This window comes from Entelurus aequoreus, linkage group LG20 (genome assembly GCF_033978785.1).
Source record: "Entelurus aequoreus isolate RoL-2023_Sb linkage group LG20, RoL_Eaeq_v1.1, whole genome shotgun sequence".
In the NCBI taxonomy this organism is placed as follows: domain Eukaryota; kingdom Metazoa; phylum Chordata; class Actinopteri; order Syngnathiformes; family Syngnathidae; genus Entelurus; species Entelurus aequoreus.
In genome coordinates, this window is record NC_084750.1 from 20,108,084 (window position 1) to 20,128,888 (window position 20,805).

At 39.0% G+C, this 20,805-nt stretch overlaps 1 long non-coding RNA gene across 2 annotated transcripts in view; it reads left to right on the forward strand.

Annotated features, from left to right (window-relative positions):
* LOC133635628 (uncharacterized) overlaps positions 1-20,805 on the forward strand; it is a 383,906-nt gene that overhangs the window by 45,215 nt on the left and 317,886 nt on the right. For both annotated transcript variants that reach the window (XR_009822088.1, XR_009822089.1), the window contains one exon: positions 8,807-8,941. This is a non-coding gene — a long non-coding RNA (uncharacterized LOC133635628). The remainder of the gene's footprint in view (positions 1-8,806; positions 8,942-20,805) is intronic.

A 20,805-nucleotide genomic window follows, 5' to 3' on the forward strand; every position in this document is an offset into this window, starting at 1 on the left:
ATAGTTCAAGACTTGTGCTAATTTGAAAACATCACTGCACATCGTAATGGCAGCTACAGTTTCCATCTTAAAGATGTAAAAAAATTATTTGGTAATGTCTGGCGGGCCAGATTGAAAAGTTTAACGGGCCTTAATTTTCCCATGTCTGACCTAAATGTAGCATGATTTGATTGATTGATTGATTGATTGATTGAGACTTATTAGTAGATTGCACAGTACATATTCCGTACAATTGACCACTAAATGGTAACACCCAAATAAGTTTTCAACTTGTTTAAGTCGGGGTTCACGTAAATCAATTCATGGTACAAATATATACTATCATTATAATACAGTCATCACACAAGTTAGTCATCAGAGTATATACATTGAAATATTTACATTATTTACAATCGGGGGGGGGGTGGGATGAGGAGTGTTTGGTTGATATCAGCACTTCAGTCATCAACAATTGCATCATCAGAGAAATGGACATTGAAACAGTGTAGGTCTGACTTGGTAGGATATGTACAGCGAGCAGAGAACATAGTGAGTTCAGATAGCATAAGAACAAGTATATACATTAGAAATACATTTGATTATTTGCATTTGGTTATTTACATGTAATGTGGAGGGGGGAGGGTGTTAGTCAAGGGTTGAAGTTGCCTGGAGGTGTTGTTTTAGTGCGGTTTTGAAGGAGGATAGAGATGCACTTTCTTTTACACCTGTTGGGAGTGCATTCCATATTGATGTGACATAGAAGGAGAATGAAAAAAAAAAAGCAAAAAAAACAAAAAACACCTGAAGAACAACTGCGTGATAGAAATGTTGCGATTTCATGGAACAAACCGGTTGCTTTTGGCCAATCACAGAAATCGAAGCAATTTTACCGGTAAAAAATAATGCAAATCCAGTTAAAGGCCTACTGAAATGAATTTTTTTTTATTTAAACGGGGATAGCAGATCTATTCTATGTGTCATACTTGATCATTTCGCGATATTGCCATATTTTTGCTGAAAGGATTTAGTAGAGAACATCGACGATAAAGATTGCAACTTTTGGTATCTGATAAAAAAAAGGCTTGCCCCTACCGGAAGTAGCGTGACGTAGTCAGTTGAACATATACGCAAAGTTCCCTATTGTTTACAATGATGGCCGCATGAAGTGAGAGAGATTCGGACCGAGAAAGCGACAATTTCCCCATTAATTTGAGCGAGGATGAAAGATTTGTGGATGAGTAAAGTGCAAGTGAAGGACTAGTGGGGAGTTGAAGCTATTCAGATAGGGAAGATGCTGTGAGAGGCGGGTGTGACCTGATATTCAGCTGGGAATGACTACAACAGTAAATAAACACAAGACATATATATACTCTATTAGCCACAACACAACCAGGCTTATATTTAATATGCCACAAATTAATCCTGCATAAAAACACCTGCATGTTTGTTACGCTAGCTCCTAGCTCCTCTGCTAGCTCCTAGCTCCATAGAACACGCCAATACAATTCAAACACCTGATCAACACACACAATCACTCAGCCCAAAAGACCGTTCACCTAACCCAAGGTTCATAAAGCTTATATATTTTTAAAAAGTTACGTACGTGACGCGCACATACGGTCAAGGTATCAAATGTTTAGCAGCCAAGGCTGCATACTCACGGTACCTGATATTCAGCTGGGAATGACTACAACAGTAAATAAACACAAGACATATATATACTCTATTAGCCACAACACAACCAGGCTTGTTTGTTATGCTAGCTCCTAGCTCCTCTGCTAGCTCCTAGCTCCATAGAACACGCCAATACAATTCAAACACCTGATCAACACACACAATCACTCAGCCCAAAAGACCGTTCACCTAACCCAAGGTTCATAAAGCTTATATATTTTAAAAAAGTTACGTACATACGCAAAAAAAAGTTGCGCACATACGGTCAAGCGATCAAATGTTTAGAAGCCAAAGCTGCATACTCACAGTAGCACGTCTGCGTCTTAGTCATCCAAATCAAAGTAATCCTGGTAAGAGTCTGTGTTGTCCCAGTTCTCTACAGGCGTCTGTGTATCGAAGTCAAAAGTCCTCCTGGTTAGAGTCTCTGTTATCCGAGTTCTTCCATCTTGACTGCATCTTCCGGGAATGTAAACAAAGAAGCGCCGGCTGTGTACTGTTGTTGCTGACTACGTTCGAAAAATACGTCCATTTCGCACCGACAACTTTCTTCTTTGCTTGCTCAGCTTCCTTCTCCATAATGCAATGAACATGATTGCAACAGATTCACGAACACAGATATCCAGAATACTGTGGAATTATGAAATGAAAACAGAGCTTTTTCGTATTGGCTTCAATGTGGAAGGCATACCCGTGTTCGCCGGTCTACGTCACGCGCATACGTCATCCTCAGAGGCGTTTCGAACCGGAAGTTTAGCGGCAAATTTAAAATGTCACTTTATAAGTTAACCCGGCCGTATTGGCATGTGTTATAATGTTAAGATTTCATCATTGATATATAAACTATCAGACTGCGTGGTCGGTAGTAGTGGGTTTCAGTAGGCCTTTAATTCATTCAGATGGGTTAATTTCCCTAAAATATGAATTATTATTATTATAGAGGTTTATTTGAAATAGGGACAGATACAAAAACATAGACATCTGAAACAATTATCCGATGCATGCATCACAGTGTTTGTAGCCAAAGCTAATTTACAACACTTGAATCCAAAACACATTTTATAGATAACTATAGTTTTACATGCAGAATGATTGTTTTAAAGTAAACCAAAAATGTACATCCATCCATCCATTTTCTACCGCTTATTCCCTTTGGGGTCGCGGGGGGCGCTGGAGCCTATCTCAGCTACAATCGGGCGGAAGGCGGGGTACACCCTGGACAAGTCGCCAAAAATGTACATGTGTAATGTTATTAAAAATACATTATAGTTAACTAAAAGTCACAAAAGTTGTTTATTTTTACTCAGAGGGACATTTCGGTGTCCACACCCACACATTTTGTCTCCGTCTTAGTTTAACTGATACAAATGGCTTCTCAAATTGTCATCTCTTACGCTGTCACATTTAATTTGGTCTCGCAGGCCCCGAAGAGGTCTACCACAGCAGCCTTTGAGTTTTTAAAAGTCAATTTTACTGGACAGGCGATCAACTGTGCATAATGAAACATAATAACGTGCATAATGAATACAACTTACAATAATGCAGAAGCAGTGGGAGCCGTGATCTTTGCCTAGATGCGGCATACCGTTTTGAAAGCAGCAAAGTCCTATTTAGTCAATAAAATCGACGTAATTTAAGTGGTACTTTTGTGTATTTTCTTATACACACAGCTTTATATTTGTTGTCTTCTTGTCAGTGCCATATTTCCTCCTGTCAGCTTGGACACATCGAAACAATTAGAGAAAAGTCCAAACGTGTTTTGCCAGATGGAAAATGATTGAAAAATTATCATACCAGAAGCTTGAAATTATTGTATTTTGAAGAAAATTATCATGCATATCCGATTTTTAGGAGAATCTGTTTTAGTCAAAATTGTTTACGATGTTTTACCTTTTAAAATAAACAAAAAACAGTGGACATTGTACAGAGGGTGACATTATCAGACAAATACTAATAAATAAGGCAGGTCCTGAAGGAATTGCGTGTGAATGCTCCAATGCTGAAGTTGAACTGAAATGCTGACTGAATGTAGTATTAATGTAAGAATGGTTTGAATGTTGGAGAGCTGACGCTGAACTGAAATGCTAATGGAATGTAGGATGAATGAAGAGATGGTTTGAATGTTGAAATCGTTAAAACGCTGAAATGGTTCGAATGTTGCAATGTTGAAGAGTTGAATTTCCAGGAAAACAGGAATTTGGTTTGGAACGTGGGAAAGTGTTAGTTTGAATGTCCAGGATGAGTTGAATGTGTTGATGTTGGAATGGTTTGAATAGTTAGTTAAAGTACCCATGATTGTCACAAACACACTAGGTGTGGCGAAATTATTCTCTGCATTTGACCCATCGCCCTTGATCACCCCCTGGGAGGTGAGAGGAGCAGTGAGCAGCAGCAGTGGCTGCGCCTGGGAATCATTTTTAGTGATTTAACCTCCAATTCCAACCCTTGATGCTGAGTGTCAAGCAGGGAGGTAATGGGTCCCATTTTTTATAGTCTTTGGTATGAACTCACAACCTACCGATCTCAGGGCGGACACTCTAATCACTAGGCCACTGAATAGGTTGAAAAATGTGGGAATTGTGCAACTTGGAAAAATGTCCCATTCATTTTAATGGGAAAAGCGGGATTTTTTTGAAAATAATCAGGAGCATGAATGTCCTGAATGAGCTGAATTGGTTGGTGTTAGAATTGTTTAAATCGGGCAAGAAATGTTGTAGTAAATGGTGTTAATCGGAAAATAGAGAATTTTTTGAACTTGGAAAAGAATGGGTTGAAGAATTTGGGAATTGTGGAAGTTCGAAGAATGTCCCATTAATTTCAATGGGAATTTTCAAAACTTTCGGGAAAAGCGAGCATTTTTTTGAAAGAAGAAGAACAAGAATAATAATATTAATAATAATAACAATAAATAAATAAATTTTGTGTAAGAAACCATATGTGTGAATGCTTTGGAGCATTCACACAATTATCTTACATTTGACAACCTTCAACCACTGACTCTGTCATCTTTCTACAAGGACAGGAAGTGATGGTTATCTGTCAAAGTAAAAGTCCACCCAATTACAAAATTTTCCATTAAATAACATTTCTTTGTCATTCTGTGGGAGCTGATTTGGTTGTATTAGTCATCCGTCATTTTAACTTCTGAAAACAATAATCTACAAGCAGAAAAACCACAATTCTTGGCTTCAAACAGTCCCTGTCTTTGAAGCAGTGATAAATACAATGACTTCCCTGTCATTAATCAGACCACAGCTTCCCACTTTCTGTCCAAACGACTCAGGCCCCCTCCCTGGGGGGTCACCACCGACAGCCGATCCCTGTTCTTCCTCTTTGCTGCATCTCTCGTCTTTACCCACGACAGTTGTCCTCCCCATGCCAGGTCCAGTGAGAGAATAATAAAAAGGGACATTTCAAATTCCACTGCTTTGCAATTCTTGATGAGATTGCTCCTCTAAAGCCTCGTACAATCTTATCGCTAATCCCTTTCCCGGCTAAACGACGATATTCGTCGCCTTTGTCGCAAATATTGAGTTGAGCTCATGTGGAAGTCAACCAAACTTCCCGTCAATCGTCTCCATCTACTGTAAGACCTCTTAGTTGAATTCAATTCTATAGCTATGTGGCCACAGGCCTGTTGTTTTGCACATCTTATCAAATCCAATAAGAGAAACCCTCTTATCATTTTCAACATCCACCTGTGTCCTCTGATAAGGATTGCAGATATATTTTTTTGATGTTTTTTGTAAATAAAGTTGTCAGTGTAAGGCCAATATTATACCACCGTTCATCTCTTCACTTCCTACTTAGACTTAGACTTAGGCCCCATTTACACTATCCAGGGTAAATCCCACCTAACCTTATCCGTGTCCACACACACGATGGTCGTTTTAGAGGACTTTTTATGGCTAGCTACCTTGAATTGATTAACGTGGACCTAGACTTAAACAAGTTGAAAAACTTATTCGGGTGTTACCATTTAGTGCTCAATTGTACGGAATATGTACTGTACTGTACAATCTACTAATAAAAGTTTCAATCAATCAATCAATCAAGCTCTTCAATGGTTTAAAGGCCTACTGAAATGACATTTTTTTTATTTAAACGAGGATAGCAGATCCATTCTATGTGTCATACTTGATAATTTTGCGATATTGCCATATTTTTGCTGAAAGGATTTAGTATAGAACAACGACGATGAAGTTCGCAACTTTTGGTCTCTGATAAAAAAAAAGCCTTGCCCCTACCGGAAGTAGCGTGACGACACCGGAGGAAGGACTGCTCATATTTTCCTATTTACACCAGCAGCGAGAGAGATTCGGACCGAGAAAGCGACGATTACCCCATTAATTTGAGCGAGGATGAAAGATTCGTGGATGAGGAACGTGAAAGTGAAGGACTAGCGTGCAGTGCAGAACGTATCTTTTTTCGCTCTGACCGTAACTTAGGTACAAGGGTTCATTGGATTCCACACTCTCTCCTTTTTCTATTGTGGATCACGGATTTGTATTTTAAACCACCTCGGATACTATATCCTCTTGAAAATGAGAGTCGAGAACGCGAAATGGACATTCACAGTGACTTTTATCTCCACGACAATACATCGGCGAAGCTCTTTAGCTTCTGAGCTAACGTGATAGCATCGGGCTTTACTGCATATAGAAACAAAACAAATAAGTCCCTGACTGGAAGGATAGACAGAAGATCAACAATACTACCAAACTCTGGACATGTAAATACACTGTTAATGCTTTCCAGCTTGGCGAAGCTTAGCAATGCTGTTGCTAACGACGCCATTGAAGCTAACTTAGCTACGGAACCTCGACAGAGCTATGCTAAAAACATTAGCTCTGCACCTACGCCAGCTCTCATCTGCTCATCACGACCCGTGCTCACCTGCGTTCCAGCGATCGACGGTACGACGAAGGACTTCACCCGATCACCGATGCGGTCGGCGGCCCGGAGACGGAGGACGTCAAGGTGAGGTCGTTCGGCTAGCGCGTCTGCTATCCTCAAAGTCCTCCTGGTTGTGTTGCTGTAGTCCGCCGCTAATACACCGATCGGACCTACAGCTTTCTTCTTTGCAGTCTCCATTGTTCATTAAACAAATTGCAAAAGATTCACCAACACAGATGTCCAAAATACTGTGGAATTTTGGGATGAAAACAGAGCATTTTTGTATTGGATTCAATGGGTCTGAATACTTCCGTATCAACCGTTGACGTCACGCGCATACGTCATCATATCTACACGTTTTCAACCGGAAGTGTGGCGGGAAATTTAAAATTGCACTTAATAAGTTAACCCGGCCGTATTGGCATGTGTTGCAATGTTAAGATTTCATCATTGATATATAAACTATCAGACTGTGTGGTCGGTAGTAGTGGCTTTCAGTAGGCCTTTAAATCTTTTGTGGCTGTTGGCTTTCATAAGTCAGAGTCCATGCCTCTCGTTTTGTCGAGCCCTAGGGTTCAGTTTTGGGCCCTATCCGTTTAAATGCTTCTACTCAGGGAAGTCATTAGGAATTTTGAAGGTATCTCAAACCACCCTGAACGCAAATGACCTTCAGTTATATTTCTCGTTTAATCTTGTATTGATATTTGCATGCATTTATTGTTGTTGCGTTTAAGAACGAAAAGATAAGTAAACACTTGCGTCACAAATTATTTCCAGACAAAAAAGGGGTAGGATTAAATAAGCTCTGCTTCTTCGAACATGTTGGAATGTGAAACTGTACGGAAAATCACTGTTATATTTGTATTTTCTTTTAATCATCGTTTTTGTTGTTTTGTTTTGGGTTTCTTTTTCTTCTTTAAGATGTTCATGGCACCCACCTGTTCCCAATTAGCCTGTTCACATGTGGGATGTTCCAAATAAGTGTTTGATGAGCATTCCTCAACTTTCTCAGTCTTTTTTGCCACTTATGCCAGCTTTTTTAAAAACATGTCGCAGGCATCAAATTCCAAATGAGCTAATATTTGCAATGGTTAGAGTGTCCGCCCTGAGATCGGTAGGTTGGAGTTCAAATCCCAGCCGAGTCATACCAAAGACTATAAAAATGGGACCCATAACCTCCCTGCTTGGCACTCAGCAACAAAGGGTTGGAGTTGGGGGTTAAATCACCAAAATGATTCCCGGGCGCGGCGCCGCTGCTGCCCACTGCTCCCCAAGGGGATGGGACAAATGCAGAGGACAAATTTCACCACATCTAGTGTGTGTGTGACAATCATTGGTACTTTAATCTTAATCTTTAATCTTAATAATATCTGCAGTCTATTCAATTGAATATAGGTTGAAAAGGATTTGCAAATCATTTTATTCTGTTTTTATTTACCATTTACACAACGTGCCCACTTCGCTGTTTTTTTATTTTATTTTAATTTGCTAATTCTATGCTTAAAAACTCACTCCTGTTACTTGTAGTCCTGTTGCTCCAGGGGTCGGGAACCTTTTTGGCTGAGAGAGCCATGAAAGCCAAATATTTTAAAATGTATTTCCGTGAGAGCCATATAATATTTTTTAACACTGAATACAACTAAATGCATGCATTTTTAAGTAAGACCAACATTTTTAGAGTATAATAAGTCTCTTATTCTTTTTGATAACATTGTTATTCTGAAGCTAACCAATAATAAATAAAATACTTCTTATCTTTAATGCGACTTCTTGAACAGGTGTGGTAGAAAACGGATGAATGGATGAAAATGCATGAGAATGTTTTATATTTTAAATGTAATTTTTAACACTGTGATTACCAGCGGAATTATTCATAACTTATCATGTTAAGCAATGTCAGCTAAGATTTATCTGAGAGCCAGATGCAGTCATCAAAAGAGCCACATTTGGCTCGAGAGCCACAGGTTCCCTACCCCTGTGTTACTCAAATGAGTCATTGGCTTGCTGGAAACATAGTAGTCAAATCAATTTGTCCGAAAAGGGCCAATACACTCTTTGAGGTGGCACAGAGTCAGTGTTTACATGTTTTTTTACAAGTCTTGTTTAATTCTGATAGTGTTGTATATTTCAAACTTTTTCCAACCTTGAATATTCTTCAAATGTCCGCCAGTTCGCAAGCCTCGTTATCATATCCTGCATGCATTTTGACTGTAATCAGGCTTAACTTAACCCCTACGTCTAATTTTTGTCCCCCACATAGAACAAGCTGGTCCGTCTCCTAACAAGGTGTCTGTCCTTGAGAGATTTGTCTCGTCATCAATCAGCAGCGGCCGCAGAGCCTGCAGAAAGATTGAGAGCTGGAGTGAAAGATACAAAGAGGAATGAAAAGAATGAGGTAAAAAAAAAAGGTGTGGGGTGGATTTAATTAGGAGATGGGGAAAGGAGTGAATGAGGTTAAGGAATACATTTCAGGGAAGTCTATTCCTCATGTAGCGGTGTCATCCACCTGTTATAGCAGAATATGAAGCAGACTTACCAAACCCCGGCAAAAGCTCAGCACAGCTTTGCTCCACCTGTGAGTTTGGATGTATTTCCCTGATACGACTCATGATCACCAATCATTTGTTTTTGTGTGAAACCCAACTGACAAGCCAAATTTTACTATCCTTTTATCGTCACGCCACGAGTGAGAATGAAAAATTGCCGAGATACTTTTGGTAATATAGTGTATTTGGCCACCCATCCAAATGATCAGAATCAGGTGTCCCAATCACAGGTGTATAAAATCAAGCACTTAAGAATGGAGACTGTTTGTTTCTACAAACATTTGTGAAAGAATGGGCCGCTCTCAATGATTTCCAGCGTGAAACTGTCATAGGATGCCACCTGTGCAACAAATCCAGTTGTGAAATTCTTTCGCTCCTAAATATTTCAAAGTCAACTGTGTGCTTTATTATAAGAAAATGGAAGAGTTTGGGAACAACAGCAACTCAGCCAAGAAGTGGTAGGCCACATAAACTGACAGAGAGGGGTCAGCGGGTGCTGAAGTGCATAGTGCAAAGAGGTCGCCGACTTTCTGCACGGTCAGTTGCTACAGCGCTCCAAACTCCATGTGACCTTCCATTTAGCCCACGTACAGTACGCAGAGAGCTTCATGGAACGGGTTTCCATCGCCGAGCAGCTGCACCAGTGCACAAAGCAAGGTCCATAAAGACATGGATGACAGTCTGTTATGGATGAACTTGACTGGCCTGCACAGAGTCCAGACCTGCACCCGATAGAACAACTTTTGGATGAATTGGAACGGAGACTGAGAGCCAGGCCTTCTCCACCAACATCAGCGTGTGACCTCACCAATGCGCTTTTGGGAGAATGGTCGAAACATCCTATAAACACACTCCGCAACCTTGTGGACAGCCTTCCCAGAAGAGTTGAAGCTGTAATAGCTGCAAAAGGTGGACCCACATCATATTGAACCCGATGTGTTAGGAATGGGATGGCACTTTAAGTTCATATGTGAGTCAAGGCAGTTGGCCAAATACTTTTGGCAATATAGTGTATTTACCATTACAAGTAACTTTAGTGTGATGTTCAGTGTGTCAGAACAGAAAAGGAAAAATCACATGTGCACATTTTTACAGTAGTTTGTTTCAAAACCAATACACTGATTTACATTGTTTAATTTTCCAAGACCAATAGAAACATTCATATTAATGGACTCTCTCCTTCCATCAGCTATTAATGATAATGTTACATTCTGATACAGATCATCCATTAATGAGATTGGCTGATATCAATGACCTGTATTACCTGTAAAGTGTTCCATTTATTTATAGTGAGTGCTTTTGACGGTTCAACATTATCAACGCAATATTTATACTCCTTATTCCTGTTTCTACATACAATTGTTTGAAAACAATGTCAATAGTACACAATAACAAAACAAAATCAAAAAGTACTTTCTACCACTCATTTAAATCCTGTGGTTTTTCACCTCAAAGTCATCCTGTGTCCAGGCAAGTATTCCCTGCATTTGTAAACATGAACAAAATCAACAAAAAATGATTTTGAGAAGATGAGAATATTGACCCAATCAGTCTAGTATCAATCACTTGGTATCGACACAACCAATGTATGGGTCGAACCGTCGTCCTTACGTGTTGTATACGACTGACAATGCTGAGTCGCTGACACACTAATAGTTGTTATATTATCCTATTAATTTCCTGTTAATATATGCTTGCTTTCTGCTGTAACATGATTCCATCTATATTTCTTAAACTTTAAGTACTTTTTTTCTTGGTGTTGTTTCAAGCTAGCTTAGTGGCAAGCTTAGCTATTGACATGCCTGCTACTGGCTTGCTCTCAAGGTACATGTTTAGATTCGTCCTCCAATGATAATGGTACTTGATAATGATTTCTTAAGATGGTAAAAATTGCAGTTTAGTTGCCATACTGGAGGTGGTTATTAATAACTTGGGGGAGTGGCTCCACACAATTAGCTAACTTGTCATCCGGGGAACTAAAAATAGTGTTGAAAAAAAGAAAGAACCGTTTTTTTACTATTGACTTTATTATGAATTTTGTATGTAATTAAAGGAAATAGGGAAATAACTTGAATATTAATTGATATAATCGGCTTACAGTTGGGTTCAAAAATGTAATCATTTAATGGTCTTGAAAATTTGTATGAAATATGAACATTGGTATGATCAATACTGCCACTGTAACCACTTGGTATTGAATCGATAACTAAATTTGTAGTATTGGCCAAAAGTAATGTAAAGTATCAAACAGAAGAATAAGTGCTTATTACATTGGAACAGAAGAGTAGATAGAACCATGTTACAACAGAAAGTAATCCTCTATTAACAGTAAATTAGCAAGTACATCAGGACTATTCCACTACTAATGAAGAGGGCCACACTTTCGAGAACCCAAGGGCTCAGGGGCCGGACATCAAAATGTGGATGTTTGGTCAGAAAGTGCCTCTGCAGGTTATATTTCTTTGAGACTGCGTTTACTTGATTGCAAAGTAAACACATCGGTTTTCACACTGCACTGTCAATAAATTAATTATCCTGCCATCGGTACTCGTTTCCAGCGTGTTAAAAGTATGGAGAAAAAGAAGCTCCAGTTTATGTTGAGGATTGATGTTCCTTCTTTTGAATTATTTTCCTTCCTTAGTTTTATTTCTTCCCACTCCTTCTTTTATTTAGGTTTGTAAGACTGAACATATAAACATAACAAAAGTATGACTTCCATTGTGTATTTCCCATACAAAATGTCCATGGTGTATTATACATAAATAAAATATGATATTTAGTGTTAATATATTCAAACAAGGGCAGCACGGTGAAACAGGGGTTAGTGTGCCTCACAAAAATACATACACATTGTTGGCGCTAGGAATTTTCAAAATGGGGTCCCAGGGACCTCATCAAGTCATAAAAATGGGGTCTCACTGTAAATTATCCTGTTATATCTCACATTGTGTTTTGGAAAAAGGTTGACATAAACATTAGTTAATCCATTAAAAAGATAATAAAAAAGAAAACAAATGTTTATGCATATATAAATGTATTCGGTTATAAATATTCATTCACTTTCTTCTTTCCTTCATGGATCTAAACTTTACCGCTGTTGGTAGTTGTTTTCTATATTTGTATTTAATAAGTTGTAGGTGTATTTATTTCAGTATAAAAGTGTAAAAAGTTTTTTGCTTGGGTCATGAAATGATGATAATGGTGTGCCGGGACATACAGTACATGCATTATTTATTTAACGCTTAAATCTCTGGAGTCTCCATCAACCTCAGATCTATCCGTCAATTCTAAGTAGTTTTTTTGTTGTTGTTTTTTTATTTTCTGCCCTTTTTGTCAAAGAAAACTGTTTTTTATGGCAAACACACAAAACATTTTTCAAAGTGGAATATATGATGTGAAGTAATCGGAGCTTTGGATAGGTCAATAATTCATAAAAACATTGATTTTGAGCAATGACCGTTTTAAATAAAAATAAAAAACACCTTTGTTTTATTAGTCTACATTGCAACTTTTTCTAAATTACATTTCACCTGTAAGCATTTTTTATTTCACTTTAGTTATGTTTTTGTTTAATTTAACAGTATTTTTAGAATGTGCCGTGGGCATTTAAAACATTAGCTGCGGGCCGCAAATGGCCTCCGGGCCACAATTTTGACACCCCTGCTATAGATAATAAAAAATTAAATCTGGTAAGTCTATCGATAAAAAGCAGAGCCTGGCGATGCATGCGCGTTTATCATAACGCACAGTCAGCATCTCTGCTTCAGTAAGCAATGACGGTGATGATGTCACTGTCGATGCGAGCGACACTTGCTAACTTGTCAGCCACTGCTCCAATAGACTCCTTTTGAACACTTTTTGCATATTAATACTTAAAAAAGGCACATATTCGCCCTGTTTGACCTGCAAAGTATGTTTTTGGGGTGGAGGAGTCTGGTCAGGTGCTGGTTAGCTTAAAGCTAACAGCTAGCCTGTCTCCATCCTCGAACGATGGAGGGAGATAAAAGTGAAGTTTCCATGGACTCAAAAAGACTAAAACCAGTCATTTACTGGAGTCATGGCACAGGATGAAGTTAAAAAGGTTGACTTTACACTCATCTTAGTGTTTACCATGACGTCTTTCTTTTGACAACCCCTCGCGGTAAAGTTGTCCGAGTGCAAACTGAGGCAGTATTTGTATTGATAAAACTTTCGGCGAATCAAAATTCACGACTAATAAAAACGCAATAAACGGGGATGATATTTGATCCGGTAAATATAAACAAAACGAAACACCGGCCGAAAGCGATAATCGATCAAATTAAAAAAAAACAAACAAGCAAACTGGGCAGTAAAAAAACAAAAAAATATCCACGTCCGGGGGACGTTTTGGCTTCTGGAATTGTGCATCCTTTCTGATTTCAATGCGTAAAAAGAAACAAAAAGTGCGTTAACGCCATTGGTTGATTGGCAACACTAAATTGGCTCTGTTGTGTCAATGTGAGTGTGAATGTTGTCTATCTGTGTTGGCCCTGCGATGAGGTGGCGACTTGTCCAGGGTGTACCCTGCCTTCCGATATTCACACAATTAACTACAAATGTTTACACAAATATAAATTACCCAACTTTTACACACTAAACATTGTGACTTATATAAATAAACATTGATTGATTGATTGATTGACTTATCACTATTAGCTTTGTCGCCCTCTACTGGCCAAATTCAGCACTACACTACTAGTTTTAATGGTTTCATCAAGCCTATTTGGGTGCTGTTTATCGGGCCAAATGAAAAGCTTTGGCGGGCCGAATGTGGCCTGCGGGCCGGCAGTTCATGACGTTTGGTTCTTTTATGAATTTATTATGGGTCTACTGAAAATATGACCAAATCTGCTGGGTCAAAAGTATACATACAGCAATGTTAATATTTGGTTACATGTCCCTTGGCAAGTTTCACTGCAATAAGGCGCTTTTGGTAGCCATCCACAAGCTTCTGGTTGAATTTTTTTGACCACTCCTCTTGACAACATTGGTGCAGTTCAGCTAAATGTGTTGGTTTTCTGAAATGGACTTGTTTCTTCAGCATTGTCACACGTTTAAGTCAGGTGTCGTCACGGACTACAATGGCGGACGCGCTCACATATTCAGGACCTATGCATATCCCAAATACACATCAGCAGGTACCAGAAGGTAAGAAAAGTTGGTTTTGCGTAATATTGCGAAACAAAACACCAGGTAATATGTCTGGTAATTTTGCGGTCCTCACACACCATAATAATACTCGTATGTTTAATGCGGCAACAATCCATCAAGCGGTGCGGCTTCATAGCTTACCGAAGTCGTACTAAAAATATTTTTGACAGATTTTCTAGCGTCGTGTGTAATGTTCTATATTCTCAATGGGACATTTAAAGTTTTGTTGTTGTTTACTGGCGTCATATTGCAGTCTACACGTATCTCATGTGTGACTGCCATCTATTGGTCACTATGTACCGAATAAAATTGCTTCAAGGTCGATAAGCACAACCAGAATTATGCCGTATATTAGACGCACCGGGTTATAAGGCGCACTGTCGATTTTGTGAGAAAATGAAAGGATTTTAAAGGCCTACTGAAAGCCACTACTACCGACCACACAGTCTGATAGTTTATATATCAATGATGAAATCTTAACATTACAACACATGCCAATACGGCCGGCTTAACTTATAAAGTGCAATTTTAAATTTCCCGCTAAACTTCCGGTTGGAAACGTCTATGTGTGATGACGTATGCGCGTGACGTCACGACGGCAACGGAAGTATTCGTACCCAATGTGTCACCATACAAACTGCTCTGTTTTCATCGAACAATTCCACAGTATTCTGGACATCTGTGTTGGTGAATCTTTTGCAATTTGTTTAATGAACAATGGAGATTGCAAAGAAGAAAGTTGTAGGTGGGATCGATCGGTGTACTAGCGGCTGGCTGTAGCAACACAACCAGGAGGACTTACTTGGATAGCAGACATCTGTGATCGGGTGAAGTCCTTCGTCGCGCCGTCGATCGCTGGAACGCAGGTGAGCACGGGTGTTACATGTCCATGGTTTAATAGTATTGTTGATCTTCTGTCTATCCTTCCAGTCAGGGATTTATTTATTTTGTTTCTATCTGCATTTGAGCCAGATGCTATCACGTTAGCTCAGTAGCTAAAGAGCTACGCCGATGTATTGTCGTGGAGATAAAAGTCACTGTGAATGTCCATTTCACGTTCTCGACTCATTTTCAAGAGGATATAGTATCCGAGGTGGTTTAAAATACAAATCCGTGATCCACAGTAGAAAAAGGACAGTGTGTGGAATCCAATGAGACCTTGTACCTAAGTTACGGTCAGAGCGAAAAAAGATACACCCTGCACTGCCTCTCTAGTTCTCCACTCTAACGTTCCTCATCCACGAATCTTTCATCCTCACTCAAATTAATGGGGTAATCGTCGCTTTCTCGGTCCGAATCTCTCTCGCTCCATTGTAAACAATGGGGAATTGTGAGGAATTCTTCCTCCTGTGACGTCACGCTACTTCCGGTACAGGCAAGGCTTTTTTTTATCAGCGACCAAAAGTTGCGAACTTTATCGTCGTTGTTCTATACTAAATCCTTTCAGCAAAAATATGGCAATATCGCGAAATGATCAAGTATGACACATAGAATGGATCTGTTATCCTCGTTTAAATAAAAAAAAAATCATTTCAGTAGGCCTTTAAGTGCGCCTTATAGTCCGAAAAATACTGTAAATGTTACATGTTTTCATGAATGTGCCTGTTACTACTGTGTTTTACGCACATACTTACAGCATGCATATAAAACAGTGTTGGAGGTTTTTGGATGGTTTTCAATAGGCTTTTAGCAGTTTTTCACTATTTCGTATGCACAGAAAAGGGAAAGATGTGTGTTCTTGTCCCACATAAGGAATGTGAATGATGGGCAAAATTCCAAAGAAAGGCAGTTTTACTTTTGTCTTCAGAAAACTTTATTCCTGGGTCCTTTTGTAGTGTCAAACCATGCCATTCTCCTCACCTTTTGCCCAGCAGCCAGTTGACTTTGTGATCACGTGTTGGGGCACTGTCTCTTTTAAAGGAGACTGACGAGCCCAAGCTGTCCCTGCAGCAGAGAGACATTTTGTTTCATTTGGCAGAATAAAAAAAAAAAAATCAGCGATGCACGGATGTGTACATTTATCTCCTGTAAACACGCGCACATTTATTTAGTTTGCTGCTTCTGTAAAATTTCAATTAAATGCCAACTGTTTGTGTGTTTTCCGGAATGAACGGCCAAGGGAAGTAGAGCTGCGTGGCTCCATTCCCGCGAGTTCACTTCCTTGTCACCGCGGTTTAATTGTTGAAGTTGATTAGCTTCTGAATGTCTGTCAATCAAAAATTGATTTTCCAATGTTATTCAAAACATTCACCGCTGTTGAGTTGAAGGCATTTGAAAAAGCCTCAAGGCATTTAATGTGTCTCCCCTGCTTTGGTGCAGGGAAAATAGCAATTTCCCAAAGAATGTCCAGAAGGAAACTGGGGTTCAAGGTTCAAAAAGTTTTCCTCTGTTAGGAGGGACTTTACAAATGAGGAAATATCGACCATAATGGAAGTATCTAAAAGCAACCACCCTTAGAGAGGGAAAACACTTTTGTCTTCTAACACAGTTAGGAATGGGTAGTTTTAACTTTCTTGCCTCTACCATGCCAATTCCCAGTACCTGGGAAACGATATCGGTACTCATGATGCCAATTTTCGATATTTTCATATAGTAATAATTGTAAATTTACTAGTTATGTTTTTAAATTTTAATATTCACCTCTGAGCTGATAATAACTGTGCTGTCCAAATGTTATATCTTGTTTTCTCAGACTGCAGAGTCTTATTTGCAAGTAGGTGTGTTGCTGTGGTTAGGAAGTAGTCTTTGCCATTAATTGAATGTGCAGGTCTGGTCTTTTGTTGAGCCCTACAAAGTAATCAGTGTCACATCCGTTCATTCATTTTTTTTAATAAAACCAAAATAATAATAAAAAAAAAAAGAAATAAAAATGTTTGGTTTCCCGACCCAAAAAACAACAACGGATAAACTAATTTTCAAATTTATGCACAATTAAAAAAAATTATTTTTTGCGAATCCACTTGTTACACCAAGTTTACTCAGTGGTTTTACGTGGACTTAGCTATTCATTTTAAAAATGTTGAAGACAGGAGGACTGAGGGGGTTTAAATCAAGTTTAAGTTCATTTTCTAATTGTGCACAAAATTGGAAATCGGAAAAACTATTCGTTATCTGTTTTTTCCTTTTGAGTCTGGAGACAAACATGAAAATGTTTTTCTTTTGGTTTTAGTTTTTTATTTTATGATTGAATGAATAATACACATATTTAAAGGCCTACTGAAATGACATTTTTTTATTTATAAGGGGATAGCAGATCCATTCTATGTGTCATACTTGATCATTTCGCGATATTGCCATATTTTTGGTGAAAGTATTTAGTAGAGAACGACGATAAAGTTCGCAACTTTTGGTCGCTGTTAAAAAAAAGCCTTGCCTATACCGGAAGTAGCGTGACGTCACAGGGGATAGGGCTGCTCACATTTCCCTATTGTTTACAATGCAGCGAGAGAGATTCGGACCGAGATAGCGACGATTACCCCATTAATTAGAGCGAGGATGAAAGATTCGTGGTTGAGGAACGTGAGAGTGAATGACTAGAGTGCAGTGCAGGACGTATCTTTTTTCGCTCTGACAGTAACTTAGGTACAAGGGTTCATTGGATTCCACACTTTCTCCTTTTTCTATTGTGGATCACGGATTTGTATTTTAAACCACCTCGGATACTATATCCTCTTGAAAATGAGAGTCGAGAACGCGAAATGGACATTCACAGTGACTTTTATCTCCACAACAATACATCGGCGAAGCTCTTTAGCTACGGAGCTAACGTGATAGCATCGGGCTCAAATGCAGATAGAAACAAAATAAATAAACCCCTGACTGGAAGGATAGACAGAAGATCAACAATACTATTAAACCATGGACATGTAAATACACTGTTAATAATTTCCAGCTTGGCAAAGCTTAACAATGCTGTTGCTAACGACGCCATTAAAGCTAACTTAGCTACGGAGCGGCGGCGGGCGTTGTAGCTTTCGACGACACCCCGGCCGCCATCAGAGTCGGCAAGAAACATATGTTACGTACGTGACATGCACATAGCGATACGCACGTACGGGCAAGCGATCAAATGTTTGGAAGCCAAGGCTGTACTCACGGTAGCGCGTCTGCTATCCATCTCAAAGTCATCCTGGTTGTGTTGCTGTAGTCCGCCGCTAATACACCGATCGCACCTACAGCTTTCTTCTTTGCAGTCTCCATTGTTCATTAAAGAAATTGCAAAAGATTCACCAACACAGATGTCCAGAATACTGTGGAATTTTTCGATGAAAACAGAGCTTTTTGTATGGTGACACATTGGGTACCAATACTTCCGTTGCCGCCGTGACGTCACGCGCATACGTCATCATACATAGACGTTTTCAACCGGAAGTGTGGCGGGAAATTTAAAATTGCACTTTATAAGTTAACCCGGCCGTATTGGCATGTGTTGCAATGTTAAGATTTCATCATTGATATATAAACTATCAGACTGCGTGGTCGGTAGTAGTGGCTTTCAGTAGGCCTTTAAAGTCTCTGCACTCTAACCATTGTAATTATTACACACTAGTTTGATTGTAATAATTGCTAATACTAATTAGTAGCATGTATATGGCATATCCAATATAAATTAGCATTGAGCTAGTACATTTTGAAAAGTGGAGCCTTACTTTAGTGTGCTTTTTATCAGGCATCCTTGCTTTGTTGACATGGAGAATTGTCTTGTATTACGTCTTTGTTTCCAGGTGAAAAATCAAAGCAGTCTCCAATTAAAGATTTGTTAACCTTTTGTGCTTTTCCAAGAGGGCGACTTCCGGTCGAGCTTCAGACTAGATCAGTGACCTCTGACGGACCTCCCATTGTGGTCAATAGTCAAACAGCAATTATGTACCATAAATGCTCTCACTATAACCTTTAAATTGATTTACCTTAACCACAAAGAAGAATACGTTAATTGAAAGGAGGCAATAATTGCAGAGAGCCTGGTATTGTTGACATTTGAAAACTCATTACACCACAGTCCTGTTACCGAAATGTTTTTGTTTATTTTTACGTTTTGTTAAATAACTATTTTTAATGTCAACATGCTATTAGTATAAATATCATGTGGATATATTTTGTTTATCTCACTCCTGTTGCTCAAAGGAGTCATCTTTGCCATAGGGTACAATAAAATTGTTTTTTCCTGAGGTAGGCTAATGCACATTTTAATATCTGTATTATCATATTTAGAGTTGAAAATACTTAATTAGTTTGTTCGTCAATTTTTAAGAGTTACCACAAGCAAATGGCACTGATGACACTGCAGCTATGCATTCTCTTAGAAAGCCACTGGCAACAACAATGCTCCTCGTACATTGTCAACAATCAGTGGATGACAAACACTGTTGGTGGAGTATACCCAAGTTGATGATGTCAACAAACATACCTTGGATAAGTTAAGCAAAGCTTTTGTAGCAACTGTGATCAATCGTGATTAATCCAAATTCAACAGTGATTCATCTGTTTTAACAAAATTGTTTGACTGCACTCTTTTTTTTCCACATAAGAGATATAATAATGTAAGAACACGAACACCATTTAAAAAAAGACCAAAATCTATTCAATTAAAATAGTTTTAATCAGCACGTTCAGTCATTAAGCAGCTATAAAATGGTATTACTAAATGGACAATATGTCATTTTTATTTCTGACCGTCCAAATATGTTGATACGTACACGGACAGAGGATTCTCTCTCCATCCCACGATCGCCTCCTTTCTCACAGCCATTTGTGCGTAACTGTGCCAGTTTGCACATACTTTCCAGACGTTCCAAATTTAGAAGCAAAACAGTGGCCGCAGAACCGTTTCAGGCTTGTTAATCCCATTGCAAATGCTGAATGATTAATTTGCATCTTGTTTTACCAGTATAGTGGCCGTTCTGATCATCGGCATATGAGAGAGAGAGACTTCCTTTTATTGTCATTCAAATTTGAACTTTACAGTACAGATAAGAACGAAATGTCGTTGCATTATCTCATTGTAGTGCAGGATAAAAGAGCAATAATGTGCAGATATAAATAAATAGATTACTTTACAGATAAATATATTGCACTTTTGTCTATGCATCTACGTTTATGGATGTATGTTATATTGTTTTTATAGTCCAGCGAGTTCATCCGTTTTTCGGGGGTAATTGGGGGGATTATTATGATGCCTTCAAGAGTCTTACGGCCAGAGGGAAGAAGCTGTTATAGAACCTGGAGGCTCTGCTACGGAGAGCGGAACCTCTTTCTAGAGTCCAGCAGTGAAAACAGTCCTTGGTAGGGGGGGAGGAGTCTCTACAGATTTTCTGAGCCTTGGTCAGGCAGTGGCTTTTTGCGATTTTCCGGATAGGAGGAAGAGAAGTCCTGATGATCTTTTCCGCCATCCTCACCACTCTCTGCAGAGACTTCCAGTCTGAGGCACTGCAGGCTCCAGTCCAGACAGAGATGCAGTTGGTCAGTAGGCTCTCTATGGTGCCTCTGTAGAATGTGGGGAGACGCAAAAAGTGCATGCGCTGCTGAGCTCTTTTTACCAGTG